Source organism: Phyllostomus hastatus, unplaced genomic scaffold, assembly GCF_019186645.2.
Source record: "Phyllostomus hastatus isolate PE091 unplaced genomic scaffold, TTU_PhHast_1.1 phas_contig_80, whole genome shotgun sequence".
NCBI classification, from domain to species: Eukaryota; Metazoa; Chordata; class Mammalia; order Chiroptera; family Phyllostomidae; genus Phyllostomus; species Phyllostomus hastatus.
Genome location: NW_025333960.1, coordinates 45,688,978 through 45,711,615, shown reverse-complemented (window position 1 = coordinate 45,711,615; position 22,638 = coordinate 45,688,978). Strand labels below are relative to the sequence as shown.

At 52.8% G+C, this 22,638-nt stretch overlaps 1 long non-coding RNA gene across 2 annotated transcripts in view; it reads left to right on the top strand.

Moving 5' to 3' along the window:
• Window positions 1-1,254: 1,254 nt before the first annotated feature.
• The window catches only part of LOC123826242, a 44,775-nt gene continuing 23,391 nt past the window's right edge, over window positions 1,255-22,638 (top strand). The window contains exons 1-2 of one of the 2 annotated variants that reach the window (XR_006787022.1): window positions 1,255-1,448; window positions 17,244-17,320. This is a non-coding gene — a long non-coding RNA (uncharacterized LOC123826242). Of the gene's footprint in view, window positions 1,449-6,549; window positions 7,869-17,243; window positions 17,321-22,638 lie in introns of those variants that run through there. The other variant, XR_006787023.1, reaches the window with a different exon arrangement.

Below are 22,638 nucleotides of genomic sequence, written 5' to 3'. Positions count from 1 at the left end.
CTGTCACTGCTTTCTTCTCCCCTGAAGCCCCAGACACACATCCAACTCCGCACTCACTGCCCACTTCCCCCACAGGCTGTAAGCTCCAGAAGGCAGAGACCGTAGGCACACAGGAGGTGCTCAGCAAACACCAATGAAATCCATGAGTGCCCATTTTACAGATGATGAAGGGGGACCACTGAGGCAGACAGTAACTTGCCCAAGGCTCACACTCGGACCTGACCCTGCATTGGGTACCTGCTCATTCAGGCTGCCTTCACTCAGTGTCATACTGCTGTGTGACCAGAGGCTCCCCTCTGAGCTTCAGGTCCCCAGGGGCAGTCACACTGAATGCATTGGTCTTCCCTTGTTTCATCCAAAATTTGCATCTGGAGGAAATTGCATCAAAGTGCACTTTCCTGACAGCAGAAGATGGCTGCTGGCACACGGAGGAGTGACGGGGGAGGCACAGGGAGGAGGCTGGGAGGGTGCAGGGAGAGCGTCTGGTGCCCAGGGTGTTGGAGACTGTGACTGCGATGGCCCCATGAAGCAGTAATTGGGACAGATGCTTTCTTGGGCTTTTCACTGAAGAGGACCCCGGACAGCAGCCGATGGGGCCCCCTGGACAGGCAGGTGGGCAAGTACTGGCCACTTTGAAGCAGCATTTTAGATTCAGAAAATGCATGGAATGTGCAGAAAACAGAGCCTGTGTCAGGTGAGGTGGTGCTCTTGGGAGTCATTGGCCAAGGTCTTCTCTTGGAAGCCACGCTCTGGGCATGGGGAAACATGTCCCTCCGGCTGGGTAAACGTGTAGGGCATGTCCCTGCTTGGAGTGACGACCGCAGTGACAACAGTGGCAGCCCGTCCTCATGGGGAGAGACTCGGCTGCAGACACACTGCCCCGGTGACTGTCCCTAGGGGCAGGGGAATCAGGTCCCTTGGAGAATCCTGGGAATAGGATGTTGAGTGGTATTTTCTGTGACATCAGAATCAGTGACCAGGATCCACTGGGGATCAAGGTGCTCCACTGGCCCCTCACCAAGTGCCTGCTGCCCACAGCCCCTCTCCCTGCGTCAACAGGAAGCAGCTGAGCAGTGAGCAGGAGAGCTGGTCCAGAGGAGGCTGCTGTGATTCTCTCCTCCCCGGAGGGGTGTGAACCAGAGGCCTCCAAACTCCAGTGGGAGGGGCTGTAGGAGGATCCCTCGTGGAGACTGGGCATATCTGTCGGAAGGGGAGCCTGACATACCATTTCCTGATTGCTCATGACCCCGCAGCAGGGTGGCTGAGGTTCTGTCTGCATCGACCTGAGCAGGGAGAAGGGACGGAAGAGATGGCAGGGCGGAGAGAGGAGGCGGCAGCGCAGCGCTCGGAACTCCTGTGGTTTGGTGAGACGAGGCGCACGGCTGCCTGGGGGCCAACCAGACACCACAGGAGGCAGCCCAGCCTGGAGTTCTGATACAAGCCAAGAGGTAGGAGCAGGCCGGGGTGGGTGCCCGCCGGGTCAGGGACTCACTTCCCTGCCCCAGAGCTCCCCAACAACTCCCACACGGGCCCTGCGTCAGGCCCGGGGCCTGGGCTGTGAGTGACGAGCCAGTGTTAGTAAAGAGAAGACCCCAGCAGCTCAGGGAAGTGCGAGTGGCTCCTTTCTGCCCGTGTGCATCGAGGAAGCCCAGAGAGTCAAGGGGAAGAGCAGGAAAAGGGCAGGTCAGGGGACTTAGGTGGGGAGGAAGGAGTAAATGATTGTGACACCCCGCCCTGTCCAAACCCAAAATACTGGGGGAGGAGGAGGATGCCACTGAGGACCGTGCTCCCCCACATGAAGACAAATAACATTTGCATGTCAAATTATAAATAATGACAATGACTGCAAGCATCCATGATGGGCAGACACCTCCCAACTTGACGTAAAGCAGGATCAGCAGGATTGGTTTTCCCTCTGGCCGCAGGCTGCAATGTGGCCTGGCCTGGCACTGCTCCCTGCGCCCGGGAAAGGGCATCTTGGCCCTGGAGGGCACATCTGGCTCCACACCAGGGTGTCCACTGCACTCAGGAAGAAGGGAAGCAGGTTTGGGACGCAGGCAGTCAGACTCTGCAGTCTGGATGCTTAACCACTGCCCTCTACTGCTTGGAGGCATCTAGAGGAAGGATTTTAAGGGAGAGGTGTGACCAGAGCCACAGGGAAAGTTGTCAGGTGTCTGGGGTTCCAAAGTGAAATCTACTCACTGTTCTGCGAAATGGAAATGCCAGCAGGGCCGCGCTCAGCTGGGAGCAGGATCATTGTGTTCTGGGGTCTGTGCTATGGGCACGTGGACCCTTCTGGACTCGGGAGACAAAGGCGCCCACGTGGGATGCTGAGAGGTTACTGTGCTGCCGATGACACAATCAAATCACGGTCACCGTGTCCAAGGACAAAGGCATTTTTGCTTTTCTCTCTCCTGCCCTCAGCCCACACTTTCCAGTGATGTAGGGCCCCTGCCTGGACATATTCACTGCTTCTTAAGTGACAAATCTGGGAGGTTTTATGTCCCACGTGCTGGGTCTTTGAACTTGAGGCAGATAGGCTTTGGGCTCAGAGGGATGGATGGATGGATGGTCTCTGTACATTGACCCCTACCCTTCATCCCAAAGACGCCCCCCCCCCGCCCCGCCCAAGGCCACCTGAGCAATTCACTTTTCTCCCCCAGGCCTTGATCTCCCCTCCTCCCCTGCCCACCAACAGAACTTAAAACAAGAGACACCCTTCCTTTTCCAACTGTTACAAACCCCTGGCCTTGCAGGTCTCGGGCTGATGGCCGCAGCTCGTGGTCTGTCTGTAAATGAGGCTCCGCACACGTGATGGATGGCCCCACGCCCTGGACATACCCGTGACCTAACGGGAAGGACCCCCGCTTAACTATGTAACAGTACCGTTTTGGACCCAACCCCTTGGGATGGCATTATCCAGAGCTGATCATCTCTTATCCGTAAACATTGTCCATGGGAACTAGTAACCAGTAACTCCCACCCCACGTTGAGTGATGGAGGATGTATCTCGGCCTTGAACTGTGGGAGCCCCTGGCCTCCTGAACAAACATCACATCAAAGGTTATTCTCTGTTCTTCCCGTCAAGCTTCAATTTAGCAAAATTAGGATATGGATGTTCCTTTATTCTCTGTGATCACAAATATACTGCCAGATTTCTTTTTTTCTGCCAGAGAGTTTATTATCCCTCCTCTACTCAGCGTCAAGGTTGTCAGAAGCATAACTTATTCATATTTCTGACCTCTGGGGAGGACACTATCCAGGGGGTCAGGGAGTGTTATTGGATGTCAGGATGAAAATTCACTGCTCGGCTCCCTTCACAGTGCTACACTGAACCAGGCCCGTGCAAATGCTGCTGAGGCGTGGGCTGTTGTAATTACCCCTGCAGAACGACCTCCTCCTCATTCGTAATTACGCAATACGTAGAGCTTTCCCAGAGTCCCCGGCCTGGGAACTACCTGGAGCCTGCTTTTGTTTCTCTGTGAGGAGGTGGTGGTCTGCGATTGCTGTGCCTTTGCTGAGCCAGCGCCCGTGACTGCCTGGGGGCCTGGACGGGGCTGCGGGCCGCGGAGCATCCTGCCCTGGGCTGGGCCATCCCGCGCGTGCGGTCCCCTTGCCGGGCCACTCAGAGACCTGGCTCCTCCTCGCGGGGGTCACGCTGCAGCTCCGGAGCGTCAGAGCCCAGGCAGCCCTGGAGGCGTAATGATTTTCTGAGAACCGTGAGGAGAGGCCGAGAGGGCCGGAGGAACAATTAATCAATGCTAAATAATAACAATAGTTATTCTCTGATGCATTGACGGAGTAAATCCCTCATTCTGACCCACAGTAGATGCAGCCCGGACGTGCGCAGCGGAGCCTGTCGGCTCATTAGAGTGCTGGCCAGGCGGCACCTTACGTGCCGTCCAGAGGGTTCTATTTTCCCGGCCACTTTAAACGGCCTGGAAAGAGCTTTGCAAACCCCCCTGTGTTTTGGTTGGTCTGTGCCCAGTGCCCTGGAGGCGGCCAGGGGATGAGGTTCTGACTGGGCCAGCTCCAGCGGCGGGTGGGAGTCAGGGCCAGACAGACCCGTGTCGTTGAACCGGTCCCGCCCCTCTCCTGCTGCACGGCCTTCATGTGTCACTCAGCCGCTCCGAGCCTCAGTTTCCTCGTGTACAAAATGAGAGCAGAAACTGGGCCCACCTACAGGGCTCTGGAGAAGACTGAGTGTGTGGGAGACGGAATGTGAATCGAGATGAAGAACGTGTGTTCTCTTTGGAGCTGGGCAAGGGAGAGCCTCTGATGTGGAAAGAATCCCTTGATGAGCTCACTCAGGGTTGAGCCGCCAGGACCTGGGTATTGACTGGTAACGGCTTCAGAGGAAGGCAGAAGCTGCTCTGCCCTGGGGAGGGGAGGAAGTGAGGGCTGGTGGGGGTGGGAGATGGAAGGGCAACTGGAATGGAAGTGGTGTGCACAGCACCCTTCCAAGTGACCTCATGCCCAATTCTTCCAGGGAACATTCGAGAAAAGCTGGGTGAGGCTGGATCCCTAACGGACGCTGGTAAAAGGATAGGAGCCTTGGGTCCAGATGCTTGCGGCCACCCAGAGACAGCAGGGACAGTGATGGGCTGAGGGGGAGGAGCCTGTCGCTCTCACAGGCGGTCACAGAAGTCTTCTGGAAGGACTGGGGCTTCAGAGGGGCGGGGGTTGGTGGTCAAGGAAAGTTCACTTTCAATTCAGACAAGTTTAGCACAAGGCACAGCCTCTGGTAGCATGCAGTGAATGGCTGCTCTGAGAAGTGTTAGCATTGTCCTGTTAGCGGGCCGGGAGAGAGGGTGTGAGGTCGGTTCCCCAGGGAGACAAGGACTGAAGAAGTGGCGTCTCCCGCTCTCTAACTCCTGCTGCCTTTGACAAAGAACTAGTCTGACTGGGGGCTATGAACAGTACCTGAAAAGGTGGGCCACTGAGCCAGCCAGCCCATTCCAAATTTTCACGTTATCTTACCCTATTGACCATGTAGGCTTTTGTGCCTTTACATGCAGCAACATAAATCATTTGTACTGTGCCTACAGATTAAATGCAGTTGCTGTAGTTTCTGGAACTCCGAGGGAGGGAAACACCACTGTCCCTCCTTGCTTTGCATGGAGGGAGCTTCTCAAGGTCTTCTCTCATGGTTCCCCCTGCTTGCTGTCCTCACCCTCATCTCTGACGCTCTGCATCCCACCGAACCTTCCAGGTCCATCTCAGATGACACTTCTTCATAAATACTTCCCTGACCCTATAGCCAGAGGCTGCCTCTCAGCTTGACAAGAGAGAGGTGCCCTCTCTTGTGGCACTGACCAGTACCAGTTCCTGAAGGTCACAGTGGCTGCAGAGTGGACCTGTGACACTTACAACAGACATGCCCGGGCACGTCTTTGCAGATGCCCAAATCACAGCCTTCATTCGTCACTGTGGAAATTGCTTCTATACAACTTGGATGTTCGGTTCAAGAGCTAGTTTCACTTCTGTTTCACTTGACACATCTCTTCAAGCACCTGCTTTCTTATGAGACCCATTTAGCTTCTACAGAGCAGCACCGTCTGTACCCCTCACCGGAGTCACTGCAGTGAGGACTGCCATCCGGTAGGGCTTTCTGCAGTGACGCCAGTCTGTGCCTGCTGGCCCGTGGGGCAGCTGCAGGTGTTACTGAGGTTTGGAGTGTGGCTACTGTGACTGAAGAACCGACTTTGTAATTGTATGTTCACTTTCATTCATTGGAGACTCAAACAGCCCCCTGTGGCCAGTGGCTCCCGTTTTGGACAGTGCAGGCGCAGACTCCGACCCAAAGAGAATTGCACGAGTAGGGGCCAGGCTCCCCCCCACCCCCCTGGCAGCGGACACTGGTCTCACACTCATGTCCTCAAGGGGCGTGTGATTCGAATACACCGCTCCACTGCATTGCAGCTGCCCTCCCAGGGAAGAGTAGGAGGAGTTCAACTGTTTGGCTTGCCCAAGGTGGACCGTTTTCTTATTTTACCTTCACCTCCCTTTCAGAGAGTCTTTCAGAGAACATGTGTACAATTAATACTGGAGGAGGGAACGAGTGGGGATCTTACGAAACATAGCTGTGCTTTTGCAAGACTAGCAGCCCTGTCTCTGCTTTTAAAATCAGATACAGTGGTGTTTGGGGCGAGGATATCAGGAGACTGAGAAGAATCATTCAATAAATATTGAGTGGAGGCACCTTCTGGTGCACAGTGGTCGCAGTGGAGGATGACACACAAAGGCAGTTTCTTTCCTCCCTCACAGCACAACAGCTCTGGGATCTTTGCTGAACTTATTGGTGTGGTCTGGTGTTTTGACTTCAATTGTGTCCCCCCAAAAAGATGTGTTGATGTCCCGATCCCCAGGACCTCAGAACGTGCGCTATCTGGAAATAGAGTTATCGCAGATGTAATTAGTTGGGGTACGGTGTGAGGTCACAGGGCAGTAGGTGGGCCCCCAACCCGGCAGGACTGGTGTACTTGTAAGAAGAGGGAAATTTGGACACAGAGACAGAAACATATGGGGGGGGGCACTGTGTGGTAACAGGGGCAGTGACTGCAGTGTCTGCAAGCCAAGGAATGACAAGGATCGACAGCCACCACCGGGAACTGGAAGAGGCAAGGAAGGATTCTACCCAGCGTCTCAGAGGGAGCGTGGCCTGCTGACCCCTTCGTTTTGAACTTCCAGCCTTCAGAGCCGTGGCAGAATAAATTCCTGTTGTGCTAAGCCACCCAGTTTGTGGTACTTCATTACAGGAACCCTAGGGCATGAAGACGTCTGTCTTATGCTGAGTCGGAATGGTGACAATGACACAAGGACTCTGCCGCCTGGTCAGCGAGGAGTCATCGGGCTACACTTTGGTGGGATGGTGCAGAGGAAGTACAGGTGGAGGTGGACTCCCTGCGGTGTCCAAGGCCCCAGCGAGGGCCCGTGAAAGGCCCTTCCTCCCACCGCGCAGCCGCACAGAGCGGAGGACTGGGTGCGGGAAGACAGAGCTCTGGCCCCAGCTCTGTTGCTCACCTCTGTCGAGCCGTGCTTCTCTCCCGGGTAAGAGGAGGGTGCATTGCTTGGAATTTTCTTTCCCTCGTGCAGCCCAGGCACAGTCTCCCCGACCGGATGGAGACCTCTGGAGGACAGGAATCGTATCACCTCTCCCTCTCCACATGCTCAGGGTGTCGGTCACATCTGCTTCACTTCCTCTAGGCCCAGCGCCTAGCACGTGTGTGGTATCTAGGAGAGATTTACCGAACGAGTAGTAAATTAACACATGAGGACTCTGTACTGAGTTGGTGAGCGAAAAGACTGGTCCTCGGGTGTGTCTCTCACACGCTGCTGACACTCAGTCTGGGCGGGGGCCGATTGGGCGCGCTGCCCCACGGGAGTGCCTAGGGCCTGGGTTGCTCTCGTCTCCTGCATCTCAGATTGACTGAAGTGGAGCCGCAGGGAGGGGCCAGACCGCAAGGGGCCATGGGCCTCTGCAGTTGACCCCATAGCTCTCAGTATGGGAGGGGGGAGGCGAGTCCAGCCCGGGTTCCAGCGGGGGCGGGGGTGTTACTTCAAAGAAAGGATGGAATTTGGTGAGCTTTGGCTTCTCTGGATTGCTGCAGCCTTGAGAATGTCTGAGTATTCCCAGTGAGGTTCGGGTTGAAAATGACCCAACCACGGAAATTAAGTCTGCACCGTGGTGAAGATCAGAAACTCACCAACGTAGAAATAAACAGCAAGAATGTCCTTTTTACAAAGCGGGCAAGGGGTTCCTCCACCCCATTTCTCTTCTTTCCTGCTCTTTAGAACAAAACCAAACATTTTCCTGTTTCCCTTCTGTGGCCTCACATTCATTGGAAATACATTTCGATCACATTCAAGCGGGTTTGCCTCATTAGTTTTTTTTTCTGTTCATCCTTGTCAAGATTTCCCTCTCGACCACTGTGGCATTATTTCCTCGGCTGGCCACCTCAGGGGAGAGGCGGCGGTGCCTAGGAGGTGTCTGCTGAGAAAGGAAGGTTTAACAAGGAGTTGCTGCCCTGCGTGGCCATCAGCCCCGACCCGCAGCCTCCGCAGAAACAGCACATTCTGTTTAACGAGGTTGGTTGCCGGCCCTGTTCACCCATCCCCCCAGCCCTCCCACACCTCCCTGCTCCTGAGCCCCAGCCTCTTCGGGGAAGGGAGCGGGGCTCCGCTCCAGGATTGAACCTGAGCTGGAAGCCAGCTCCTGTGAGCTCGGTTCCCTCTGAACAGAACCGCTGGCTCCCTCTTCATCCAAAGGAAAATTTACGGCTCCAATTTTCACAATTTACATCTTTCATTTAATATCCCAGCCTTCGCTCCCGAAGGCTTCCAGCACGGCTCATGTCAGGACAGACTCCTTATTTCCCAAACCCTTTTTGCATTATTAGTTTCATTTATTATTTTTATGTTTTCTAGTGGGCCCGCGCACGTATCATTTCTCTGAGATCCCCGGAGCAACTGACAATGAACTGGTGGGAGCCGCCATGGCTCAGTGTGGGGAAGCTAAGGCGCTGTTATGGGCTCTCCAGGGAAAATGTTCTTAGCTTGTGCATTTCAAATTAGCCCCAATTAACCCCTCATCAGCCGGCCCCAAAATGTCTGTGCAGTGTCAGACCTTCCCCTCCCCACTCCTGTCTGTTACGGACACTGGAGGGGTTCAGGGGACAAAAGGTGATGTTTCAACTTCTCAGCTGAAATGCCTTCCTCCCACAGCCATGTATCATTTGGAGATACTGAAACTTTGAAAAGACGGGAGTTCAAAAGCCCTATCATTGTCTCGGAATTGAAAGGCAACCTGATTCTGCTTTGTCTTTGAAAATTGGGGTAATGCCATTTAAAAAAGTTGGCACAGCAGCAGAGCAGCTGTGTGTCCCCTGAGCCCTGTTGCAAGGTAGTGCTCGGTGGCAGTGGTCATTACTGGATGTCCCACACCACTCTCAGAACCAGCAGAGCTCTTTGACAAATTCTCAGTTATCGGGAGCGTAAATAAATTCCCACTCAGCTTCTAGGAAGCAGCAGTGTCCCTTAGAAGCGTTTCTGTTTGCGGGCTAGGGAACTGCAAAGAGCACGTGTTCTGGCCGCTCAGGCCAGAAAACTGCTTCGTTGGGGCCTGGAAAGACCCAGAAGCCTCACAGCGATTGTGTCATGGTTGCTGGATCGGCAGCTCCTTGCTGGGGAGACGGACCACGGCCTCCGCGCCCTTAACGTCGTCTGCAGCAAGCAGTGTCTCAGACCGGGCCTCAGTAGAAAGAGACGCCTGACGTTTGTTGACCTTAGTCCCTCCACTTCTCCTCACCTTGGTCCAGGGTAGCGGGGTGTCAGCCAGGAGGGATGCAGGAGCGCGGTGGGCCTGAGGGTACTGGCCCCTCCTGAGTTGGGGACAGTTTTGTGACAGGCCCCTTGGCGCGCCATTCTCAACTCCATGGCCGACCCTTCCCTTGCCTGCTCAGCTTCCCAAGTCTTCCTCTGCATAGACCCGTTGTATTTGGTTGCGAAGTGCACGGGAAGCTCAAGGTTAAATGGTAGATCCTTATTTACTTTGTGCCGATTCATCACGTGTTCACCCATTCCTGGGCTCAACCTTGCATACCACAGGATTCAAAAGGCTGCAGGTTTCAAGTTTGCCTGGGAGACTGAAAACCCTAATATGAACAAATGCAGTTCTATAAAGATCAGGGTGAAGGTGAAGTTCATAGTTACATATTTATACCCTCAAAGCACTCCTCGCCCATTATCTCATTTCTTTATCCCTTAGCCATCAAAAATTATTCTACTTCTGTTTTATACTGGATTCTTTCAGAGAGTGTCCTTTGGAAGTTAAACTATTTTTTTCTATTTCCTGAGTAAAAAAAAAAATTAACTTTGCCCAGAATGAGGACTAGTTTTGGGACATCTGATTAAGTTTTGGTCAGACACGTTGACAAAGAAGAAATGATTCAAATTGGGCCAACACACAGTGTGATTATTTTTTTTAGAGGTAACAGTAAATTAAGAACAATAAAAAAGAGAGAAGTATATTTTTAAAAATATATATCTTTTTGAAAAATGCCATGTGTTGCTTGTTAACCTCCTTGGGAACAGACTTCTGTTCCTGGCGAGGCTTGGTGACGTGGTTTCATGTCTTGCGCGGTGCCCCCAGATGAATAGTAAGTCTTCAGAATGGTACTTACAGTCTGTAATACTATTACCACTCAGTCTGCTGTGGGGTCCCTCAGTCATTTTTTCAATTAAAAAAGGCCCAATGCTCTATTAACCTTTTGTCTGCTGCTCCATCCTTCATATTGCCATTGCCCCGAGATGACGAGCTATGTATTAAAAAAGGCATATATTACTCTAAGCCATCTCCAAGTTCTCTGTCATTAGAAAGATGAAGTATCAGTTTTTCATTAAAAATATGAGACAGTTTGTCATGCTCACAACTGCTGGGCCTGCCTGCCACCTCTTTGTTGCAGGAGATGAGGGGTGAGTCCCACCGCTCAGTGCTCCGTGGCCTGGATGCTCAGCCGAGCCGCTCCCCGTGGAAGACCAGCTGGGGAAGGGTTTCATCCCAAGATGCAAAGCTGTGGCCTATTGACCTTTTTTCCTGACAGCTGCTCTTAGCTGAAACACTGGCCTTGGTTTACCAGACACCTGAGCAGTAAACAAAACTGCACACTCCACAGCCGCACAGGATATCAGGTGGCTTTTGAGTCCCTGTCCTGGCTTCTCACGTGTGAAACGAGAAAGTTTCTCCAGGAAGCACCAAGTCTAGGCCATGGGTTCTGTGCTATGGGTCTTTCTTGCTTTCAAGTCTTACAAGAAGCTGCCCGGAACGGCCAAGCAATCTGGGCAGGTTACCAAGGTTTGTTTCGACCTAAGAGATGAGCAGGACCAAATGTCCTGGGCTCAGCCACCATTGTTACCTCTCTGGTGCCAAGTGACAGCCATGTAGCGTCAGTGTCCTGGCTTCCACTTTTCAGAGCACTCCAGAATTGCCCGTCCCCCGCCCCCATTCCAAGCTCTGGGGGCAAGGGGCCAAGACCATTGCCTCTTTAGAAACACATCTTGGCTACATCAACGTGGGTGTGGTGACAGATCTGACGGTGGCAGCTGTGAAAACCTCTGCTGGGTGGCCCCTGTTGGATTTCCCCGTAGCCCCCTTCTTGTCCTTCTGGCCAGCCGAGTGGCCCGAACTTGAGGAGGAAAGGGAAAGGTCTGGCCCCTACCTCTCTGAGTGCCCCCAGCACCTCAGTCTAAACGGACCCACAGACAGAGCTAGACAGATACCATATGATTTTACCCCTATGTGGAACCTAATGCACAAGCCGAACTAACAAGCACAACAGAGACAGGCTCATAGATGGAGAGCAGATGACAGCCAAGGTGGGTGGGGGAGGTTAGGGGTGGAGGGATTGAGCAAAAGGGAAGAAGGACTCAGGGACATGGCCAACAGTGTGGTGATTGCTGGGGGAAGGAGTAGCTGAGGGCACTAAATGGTAATGGGAAAAATACAAATAAATAAATAAGTAAATAACTGACTCACAGGAAAGAAGCTAGTTTATTGTTCCATGTGACAAACCTTTATGGACTGTTTGGCACACGGTGCTGATTGGCACTGTGACTAGTTTTTTATTTCTGATCTCACATGTGAAAACTGCGAATCAATTCTTCCATTCACCTCTAATTGGACACCATTCCTGGGCCACTCATTAGCTCTTCCAAACCCTGCTTTCCTTCCTCCTGGGATAAAATTGTCATCTCTGGGCTCCCGTGTGCCAAATATCGTGCAGGCAGTTTTGCACAGTGGTTGCTGTAGGTGCCGGACTGCTCAGGTTCAAATCCTGACTCCGCAAAGTACTTGCACTCTGCACCCAGAAAGGGTGCTTGGCCTCTGCACGTGTTAAATTGGGCTAAAACAGAACTTCCTTCACGGCTGCTGTGAGGATTTAATGAACTTACCGTGAAGTCTGTGCCTAGCACAGGTTAAGTGCTCAACAATCTCTGGCTGCTGTTATTTTCCCCTATTCATTCTGACATAACTTGACTCTTCGACCCTTATGAGAATTTTTGATGTAGGCATTTTAGCCAGTTTTTATTGATGAGGAAATTAAGGCTCGAGTGGTTGAATAACTGGCCGCAGTTCTCCCATGGGTAAGCCGTGGAGTTGGTCCTCATGCCCAGGTCTGTGGCTTCCCAATTGGATCTTCCTTCCGCAGTAGCCGGAGGTCCCAAGTGCCCCCAACTTGGCGCTGTTGACCTTCTCTCCTTGATAATCACATCTCCTTCGGCAGATGTGACACTATCCTGATTTGCTTGCCTCTCTGATCGCTGTTCTTTCCTCTGCGTCCTGAGGTTCTGTCTCTTCTTTTCTCCCTAGACTCACCAGTCTTACCCACTCCATGATGTCAAATGTGACCCAGATCCTCTTGATTTTTGTAGCAAATGCTTTATGTGCAATGCACCAAAGCCCCTCCGCCCACTGGATTTTAGTGCATGCATTGGAATGCCCTGGGTGTCTCTCTACCTTCCTGCCTCAGGGTTTTGTCTGAAGCTGTGGAAGGCCCCGCTCAGTACAGGAAGCACAGAGGAGTTAACACTGCCTGAGTGCAGCCCTCCCAGCTCCCCATCTTTCGAGGAATAGTTTTGAAGTGATTGCTACCGTGTAGTTCTACATGGTCCCTCAGGGGCTCTCCAGCGAGACTGAACTCCAGTGGCCCACTGAGATAAGCGACTCAATACTATGCCTTTTATTATTGGCTTTTCTTTATCCCTGCCCCACGCTCCCCCTCCCCTGCACTCTGTCTGCTCCCTGGCGTCACCTCTCAGGTACACTGCCTGCACCCAGGTCTGTGTCTCAGGGTTTGTTTCTGGTGGGGGAACCCAAACTAGAATATTCTCCAGCTGAAACTTCAGTGCAAGACTCACCTCAGATCTTGAGACCTGTAGCCTCGCTAGATGTGTGTTATCTCAAGGTCTGCTTGCCCCACCCTGAGCCCACCGTACTGGTCTGGGCCTCTGTCCTGTTCCACACCCTGGGCCACCCAGGTTCCCACACTAGAAAATACAGAACAGCTTCCCCTCTTTCACTTCACCTACCACGTCTAGTCACTTGCTAACTTTCCTAACTTTGAGATGACTCTACCTTTGTCCCCTGGGCTTAGGGGAAATCGATGGCAAATCTTTAACTCGCCCAGGGCTCCTTGTCTCCTAGCACAGAAATTGTGCAAGCATCTGCCCCCACCACCAAGCTTTCACAAAGCAAAAGTGCATGGCGGTTTTGTAGGTGCCGAGAGCCCTCAGGACATCAGGAAGAGTATGTTTTCTCCACAAGTGTGTATCCTGTAGCTGGGATGTTTTATTCCCTCTTCACAAGAAGTGGCTGCTGGTACCACCACTAAATCATGGGAATTTGTGGCTTGGTTTGGTAAGCTTTGTTTTTGAAACGTCAACCAATTGAAAAAATAATTATTGTAATATGATAAAAATTAGTATGGTCCATGGCACCAACCTTGCTTCCTGAAATTCCTGGGGCCTGAATCCTCCTTCCAGCTCTGGGGTCTCGGCAGGTGCTTAGGCGGAAGCAATGCATGCATGGGGCACTTCCGAGGCTCCAACGCGCCAGCTGCCAAGACGCTGCTCTGTTTTCAGAGCTGCTAGGCAAGGGTCTCTTTTTCAGACAGCGCCACTGAAGTGTGGCACCCGCTCCCCAAAAGACTGCAATATTCTAGACCAAAATTTGATCCGAGTATCCTCTTGAGACAAGGCTACCCGCTCTCGCAGGACCTTGGAATTGGGATTCAGCGGGGCTGGCTCACTCGGCCGCTCACACTGACCCTGATACAGCACTGCCGGCCAACGCAGGCTGTCCCGGCAATGGAGGAGCCGCCACACTGCGGCAACGATCAGTGACTGACATTGGAGGGCATCAGAAGAGCCAGGTGGAAGGAAAAAGAAGAAGAAGGTGCAGAGAGGAACACAGCGCGCACCCAGGAGGGTTCGCAGAGAGGCAGACTCTGGCTTTGGACATGAACAGCGCCTGATGGACACCCTCCACAGCCCATCTCTTCCCAGCTGTGGCCGTCTCTTCATGGTGGCGTTCTGCAAACGTAGCTTCTAGTCAGAGAATGGGCACGTTTGAAGGATTTTGCTATGGGTTGCTCAGTGACCCCTGACAAAAGTTTTTTAAATCAATTTTTACCCCTATTTATAGTCTTTGGGTCTTTATGTTCTCATACTCCCTACATATTATCCTATAAAGAAAAAATTGGAAATAATTTAGTAACATAAACATACATTTCATAGGAGAGGAAATAAAAATGGTTGTTTAATCTATGGAGAGATGCCCAGCCTCACTTATAACAGGATAAATGCACATGAAATCATCCTGAGATTTCACTTTTTACTCATCCATTTGGTGAGTTCCAGAAGCTTGACGACGTGCCCTGATGGCAGCGCTGTGGGGAGACAGGCACACTCTTGTGTTTCGGGGGAGGGGGGTGAATTGATAAAACCCCTGTAGAAGGCAATTTGGCAACATCTTTCAGAATTAAAAATGCATATATTCTTGGTCCCAGCGATTTCCCTTCTTGGAATTCATTCTACAAGAGATCCTGGAACATTTGAGAATTGACATACGATCGTTGTTATTCATTGTAGCATTGTTTGTAAGAGTGGAAGACTGGAGACCATCTAGATAAATTATTGTACATCTGTACAATAAAAAAAAACTAATGACAGAGAAGAGCTTAATGTATCCATATGAAAAATTGTCTAATATATATTGCTAAGAAGGAAGAGCTATTATGAAACTATGTATATAAAATGCTCACCGGACGGAAGGGGGTGCAGGGGTCGTAAAGGGGAAAGGGGGCCAAATATCTGGAGACGGAGGGTGATTTGACTCTGGGTGGTGGGCACACAGTGCAGTACACAGATCATGTGTCACAGAAGTGCACACCCGCAGCCTACGTGACCCCATGAACCGGTGTCACCCCATTACATTTTATTTAAAGGGAAAGAAGAGAACCTATGATGCTGTAATGCATGCTGGCATTTGCTTCACACACACACACACACATACGCACGAAGGACACGGAAGAAATTCATTATAGTGGTCTCCTGTTTGGGGTGTGGTGAGCCCCAGCCAGATGGGGGAGAGGGGTGGGAGGAAGACTCTGCACTGTATTCTTTGGGTTTTGATTCGGGGACCATGGGAATATACTTACTTTTTTTCCCCCCAAAACTAAAGTGATCCCTGGCTGGTGGCTCGGTTGGGTGGAGCACTGTCCCCTAGAGCGGAAGGTTGGGGGTTTGAGTCCTGGACAGGGCACCTAGCTAGGCTGCAGGTTGGATCCCCGGTTGGGCACATACGAGAGGCAGCCAATTGATTTTTCTCTCATTAATGTTTCCTTCTTTCTCTCCCCCCTTCCCCTTTCTCTAAAATCAATAATAAAATATCCTAGGGTGAGGGTTAAGAAAAAAGATAAAATGAAAAAATACAAAAGACATTCGCTTTTCCTATTTAAAGTTTTAATTTGCCTTTAAAATATTTAATGAATTTTAACATTTTTTTTCCTTAGGCTTGTTAACCATTTGCATTTCTTATTTGGGAATTACGCCATTCATATACTTTGCTATTTTTTTTTAAGTGCAAGCTTCTTTTTTATTAATTATAAGTGCATCCTCTATACTAAGAATACTAATATCTGTCTCACATATATTTCAAATGTTTTCCCAAGTTTACTTTTTGTCGTTTAGACTTTAATGGTCCTGAATTTGACATGTTGGAGTTCAAACTTGTTACAGAGTTGAGTCTACCTGTTTTATTTGCAAGCCTTCCTTTGCAAATATAATTAGAAAAGCTCTCCCCTCTAAGATAAGCTATTCACCTATATTTTCTCCTACTTTTTTAAGAATTATTTTCATGTACATCTTTAATTGTTTTGGAATTTATTTTTGGGTACTGTATAAAGCCAACACACCACTTTTCTTTTCAGTGAATGGCTAGTCCCTTGTCCCCAGACTGGTTATTGGCTGAGTCATCCTGTGCCCACTGACTTGAAATGCTGCCTTGGCCAGAGACTGAATCCCTGTTGCCCACGGGCCCATTTCTGGGCATGCTTTCTTACTCCTGCACTGATCTGCTGGCCTAGACCTGCCCCAGACCAGCCTGGTCCTCATTAGGAAACCCCCGTGTTCTTCTGAGCTTCGCTCTCTGCGCTTCCCGCACAGCCTGTGTCAGACAGGGCCTCAGCCCTCCTCCCTGAGTCCCTGCGGCAGTCCCATCGCCTGCTCTGTTGGGGGCGGTGGACTTGCCCTCCACCCGCACTGGCCTGATGGGCACACCCTCCCTCCCCACCCTCAGCGAGCTCTTCAAGCGCACGGCTGTGTCTCCTGGTTTTCGCACTCCTCTGTGTGCCCACTACCATCCGGCAGAGCGCGTGGTTTTGTTCCGTCCACGGAACAATCGAGAATCCACCAAGTGTCAGTTTGGCCACTTCCCAGCCGCCTTATGTTACCTCGGAAGAGAAACTTTTCCACCGTGACCCTCAACGTATTTGCTTTTGAAATGAAGATAAAACCTTATTTTATAAAGTTGGTGTGAGAATTACATAGGTAATACTCTCAGACATTCCTGGCACAGGCCTTGGTACGTAGGAGGACCTCAGTAAAGGTTCGTTTATGCATTCATGCAAGGTTCTCCTTCCTGAAATATGTATGAATGTTTGGATTGATTCGTTCGGCCCTCCATCATCACGAGCTTAGCTGTGCCGAATTAACTTCTCCCATAACGGCTTCTTAGACCAGGGACTAGGTGGGCCTGCTGAGGGGTTCCAGACGGTTTAAAGCCAGAGGAGACCCCACCCCATCTCCGGTCGGGGTTCCGACCAGTTTGGGGTGTACATAGAGAGAAGGGCAGCGTGAAGGGCACTGAGCTTGGTGTAGAAGTGGGAGGCACTGCCGTGTGTATGTGCGTACGGATATATATGTCTGTGTGCATCTACGTATATGTGTGTACGTACAGGGCTGTGGCAAAGGTAGGTTTACAGTCATGAGTACATAAAACACGGAGTTCTTCTATTATTGTTTATTAAATATGGGATTCTTTATTTGTGTTATAACTGTAAACCTACTTTTGCCTACCCCTGTACTTTGTGTATATATGTGTGTGTATGTGTGTGTATATACACATACATATACATATATTTGTGTGTGTATATTAACATATTGGTTTTTTGTTTGTTTGTTTCCAGCAGTGACCAGGAAGTACATGTCCCAGAGATCCGGACAGAGAGAGAGAAAGACAGAGGGAGGTTTCAGGTGCTCCCAGGTAAGTGCTCTCTTCCGTGCACTCTCCACCCCCCAGTCTCTCCTCCTGCCTTTCGCTGCCTCCCTCCCACCCACGTGCTCTCTCCAGAACACTGCCGTCAGCTCTCTGCGGCAGCTCCCAGAGCTTCCCAGCTGAGCAGCTGTCAGTCACTCCTCCCTGCTCCTCCGGAGAGCAGGGTGAGACCTGTCAGTGTCGTGGAAGAAGGAAGGTGGGGGAGTGGGAAGGCGCTGGGGTGTCACATGTGAACATGCATGAAAACCCGTGAGGCTGGGAAACAGGACCCCAGAGGCCGCAGGAGAGCCGCCCCTGGCCTCCCGGCACCATTGGTTTCTCCCCCCTGCAGGCCTCCGCCAACACGGCACACCCCTCGGTCCGGCCCTGTGGTGGTGGGTCTGCGTGTCTGCTGACTCACTAGGTCGCGAGCTCCTCAAGGCCGACGACTCACTTTCTGCCCGATGACCCTGTGCGGAGCCTGGAGTGCGGCGGGCGCTCAGGGCGCACTCGCTGTGTGGAGGGGTGCATGAGTGAGGGTCGCGTGTGCTCCGTCGGTCAGCAGTGAGTTTTCTGCAGTGTCACACGAGCAAGCCACTCACCCCGTATGGTGTGGCACTAATGAGGATGCCCCCGAAGTGGATCGATCGGCCTGTTCCCGCGTGTCGTCGGGCGGCTTTGATTGCCCTGCCTCCTCTGGGAGAACCGCAGTGCAGCGTCGCCTCCTGGCTCCCGGTCTCTGCGGAGAGGAGGACGGGGCAGGTCCACGTAGTCTGTGCTGCCCCAGGCCCCACCGAGATGGGGAGTCCGCCTGGTCATTTCCAGTAGTTTTAAAACAGGGGCTTTGAGAATGAGATCGAAGTGGGGGGAGTGTCAAGTCCTGTATCCACTGCTTGACCCTGGGCGAGGGCTTCGCTGCTGGTTTTCAGTCCCTTTAAGGTGGGAAGCAGGCCCCGCCAGGAGTAGGGGAAATCGAGCATGGGAAGTGGTGAGCCCAGTTGTGAGCGTTCGTAGGCCCTAGATGAATTTCAGCAATTGCTACTAAGCCACATGAAGTTGCGAGTGAACAGCTGTGCTAGAGTAGATGGAAGTGGGGATCGAGAAAGAGGGAGCGGGGAGAAGGAGGGAGGGAGAACAAAGACGAAGTCGCTAGTTTTACTTTTCTGGTTCCGTGAGCACACGGTGTTACTAGTAAAGCGTTCCTCAGAGTCCTTTCAGGCACTGGGGAGGCGGGTAAGTCGAGGCGCAGGGTTCTTCCCCAGGCCAGGAGGGCTGTCAGATAGGTCACTGAATCACACTGTTTTCTGCTGTATGTTTTTGGATCTGAGCGCATTTCCAGAGATGGGATGATTTTCATATGCATCACTCAGTGCACACTGATGGAGCGCCTACTGTCTGCCGGGGGATACGAGGACGAGTTAGGCACACTTCCTGCCCCCGGAGGAGTTCCCAGGCTACTTTAGAAAACAAGGTAGAGCCCTGGCTGGCGTAGCTCAGTGGATTGAGTGCAGGCTGTGAACCAAAGTGTCGCAGGTTCGATTCCCAGTCAGGGCACATGCCTGGGTTGCAGGTACTCTGCTCCCGGGGAAGGAGGGGCCCAGGTGGAGCGGCTGGTGGGAGCAGATGCCCTGGACAAAGAGGCGTGAGGGCAAATCTGGACCCTGAGAGGAAGGCGTCCGGGGAGAGGGGCAGGGACATGGGACTGGCCGTGGAAACGAGGACTCGTCCCGTGGCTCGTGCCGTGGGAGAGATGCTGGGGGCGGGGGTGGGGGCGGGGGGCGGACTTTGCATGTGGAACCTGAGAGTTGGGAACATGTTTAGAACCATGGGTTCCTTTTGAGCAGAGAAGTGACACCACGAACATGGTGTTTCCAGAACTCCCATTTGAGACTTTCCTGAGCGTTCACACCTTCTCTGTGGATGCGAGACCCGAGCTTGGAAGAAGCTGGGTGCCCCTACCTGGGAGCTCTTCCTGTACCCCAAGATCAGGAGAGGCTGGTTGCTGCTCGCTCAACCCCAAGTCCTGTTTTCTCAGGAGCTGTTTTCTAGAATCTTTCATGGCCAACAAAGTCACGGTTTCATTTAGTCTTCACAACAGCTCCCTGCAGAGTGAGGCAGGAGTAACTGGCCCCCTCTGTGCTTCAGTTAGTGGCAGGCCTGGGCGGAGCTGGGCTCACCCCAGTCCCCCGAGCCCAGGTTCCGGCCACTGACCACCGCAGCGTGGCGGCCTCAGGGAGCCGGGCCTGCGCCCAAGTGTGGGGCACAAACACCCGGTTTGAGCTGAAGTCTCCGCCTTTAAGGCACTTTATATAATCGGAATAAAAGCCATTTCCCCCAAATTTATCTTTGAAATAGCTGACAGGCATTTAAGAAATGACTGAAATAAGAAATGATACTTCAAGGCACCTGGGAAAAGGTTACCTTCATCCCGCCCCCACCCCAGTAGGCTGCGATTTGGCCATGAACCTCAGCGTGGGACCAGTGCAGGGTGTGCAGAAAAGGCAGGTAGACAGTTGGCTGTGTAGACCACTGACCGAACACCCTGCCCAGTGGGCTTGATGGCCGAGAGGGGGGGTTTACAGAAACTAATGGTTGTCATGGATACGGCTAACATAGCTCTGCTTCCCCCACACCCCCCTGAACCGGCCCAGGGAAAAAACCCATTTCAACCCCTTTGTGGCCCTTTATGAGCCGGGTCTGGAGACCATCCAAGAAGATAAATAAGTAGGAAAGTGAGGAGACAGCAACCCAATTTGGCAATGAGCCCGCATCAGCCCAGGCAAGATGGATTTTCAGCTTCAAGGAAATTGGCACCAGGAGCAGAGGGAACCCTGACATTTTTCTTTCTGATTCTGGGTCTCTTTCCAGCGAGCTGAAAAATCTATTTTGCAAAATATATGGGCCCAGAAAGAGCCCAAAGCCGAGGAGGGCTCTCGCCTTCTGATGCGTCGTCCCCTTTCTTTAACATGATGAAGGAGAGAAAAACGTTTTTCAAAATGACGTTATTTATCTTATGATAATCAATGAGACCCTCGCAAACTAATGCGCTAAAGAAAACATTTGAGTTCAAACCAAGCAAAACCGCAAGAGGCGCGTTAGAAGTAACCCCGGGGCTGTCGGGCAGACGCAGTGGTCTCGCACTGTTCCCTGTTCTCAGGTCAGTGGTGCCGGTCATCTGACTCCCTGGACACTTTGTCCTGCCTGCCAGGGTGGCCCATCGCCGATAAACCTCAGGGCCAGTTGTCACCGACCCTTCCTGTGCTCGTACTGTCTTAAACATAACAGGACGCGCTCGACACCCACTGCTCATGCTGACCTTGATCATCACCGCCAGAGGACCTGAGGACCGAGGGCCAGGACCCTCCGCCCACTGCCCTGGGCTCCCTCCCTCTCCAGCAGGTTGGATTTTCCGGGAAGTCCTTGGCCAGCAGGGCAGGGGGTCCCAGGCAAAAGCAGGCTCAGTTTCCCTTCCTTGCTGTTTGTTCAAGACACGTGTTCGCTCCTGCTCTCTGGGTTCCGCCGGCAGAGAGGGGGTGTTTGGGACAAACCCCGCCCTCCGCTCCCACTGCGCCCACCAGCAGGACGGGGAGGGCACCTGGGAGTCTGTTAGAGAATCGCTTCTGGTGTGCTTCCCTTTTCCACGGTGTCTGGCCCACTTCGGCAGGCAGACACCCAAGTGCATGCGACGGAAAAGCCGCCACACTGCGCGTGCTTGCCTTTCTGCCGAGGCTGACTGCCGTGGGGGCTGAAGGAGGGGAGCCGCCTTGTGCTGCTCGGAGTAAGAAGGCGTCGGGGAGGGGGTTTCGAGTGGAGGCAGAGGTCCTGATCTCCCTGACTGAGGTCTGCGGGCACCCGAGGGCTTCCTGCCACCAGGGTCTTCGCACGCATCTCAGCGCCCGACGCGGCAGGCACCGCGCGGCTCCGTGTGTATGTGTTGGGCACTGCTCGTTTGCATTTAAAATAAACATCTGTGTTGAGAAGCATCTCTCTCTTGACTGTCTCCTGCGGGCGGCCGGCCCTCACTCCTTCCTTCAGCCCTAGTTTACTGCGCATCCTCCGTGTTCTAGGGGCCACACAGGGCACTGAGGTTAGAACGGGGAGACACTGGGATCACGTCACCGAGAGGTGGCAAACGAAAGAAGGGCCGAGAGAATCACAGAGATTCCGGCTCTGACATCGTTGCTGTCGAACCAGCTCTGGCAGCCCCCTTCCAGCTGCTGCTTTCTTGTCGAATTCACTCAGGCCAGTGGAGCCCCCGCTTCCAAGGAATCTGATGTGGGCGAGTGATATACACGTGGGTAAGTCACGGGGTGTCTGGGGACACAAAGCAGGGCACCATACTGGACGTTTCCAGAACCACTCTGGACCCCCCTTCTCCTGCTCTGCCCGGTAGTTCCGGTTCCCCTCTGGGCTGGGCCGGTGCAGTTCTCTCCCAGGGACCTGAGGCTGGTGTTTGCTACCCCTCCCCCACTTCTTCTCATGTGGGCCGCCCTTTGGAGTGCCCGAGTTCTCCTAAGAAAGATCACAGCCTCGGTGGGGCAGCCTTCCTCTACAGTTAGCGCCGCAGGGCTCCCCCAGTTCTGGAACCTGCTTCCTCTGCTGTGCTGGTTTCCCTGAACCCTGTCTCCGCTTTGTAGGCGCCCCTTCATCAGACTCGCCCACAACCGCGGCTGTGCACACACTGGCCCCCGCTGGGCCTGACCCCGCTGGTCCCCAGCGTAGACTTCTGCCACTTGTGACCCTGTCCGTGTCTTTAAGATCATACAGATACATATGAAATAGATGCTTTTACCTCGCTGTGCCCACTCGGTCCTCCCGAGAGCCTGTGAGGAAGGCAGGAGGGACACGGAGGACTCTGGGATGGACAGCTGCGGAAGCTCACACAGCTGTGGGTGTCGGGACTGGCATCTCTGACCTCCAAAACGACAGGCCCTGCGCCAGGAAGGAGGGTGGCTGTCCCCTGGCCTGGAGCCCTCTCTGCTGCAGGGGGCTGGCCAGCACACCCTCCCTGAGCTCCCGCGGTCCCCGCCGCCACCCCTCCCCGCACTGTGCTGCAGGGTGGGAAACGCTGTCCTCAGCCCGCAGCCAGCTCTTTGTTCCACACTAACGAAGCGTGTTCTAGGGGGAGCCGGGGGTTCCACTTCGATTTTCAGGACCTACAAATAACGCTCTACAGCACACTGTTTGCTAGAAATTACCCAGAGTTCAGCTCTTCCGTACTCATTCTGCTGTATGGAAAGAAGCCACAGCAGCAATCGATGGCTCGTCCATGGTCTCTGGCTGTCCACTAGGTCCTGTTTTGCTGGCTTTATTTTGCTTATGCAGTC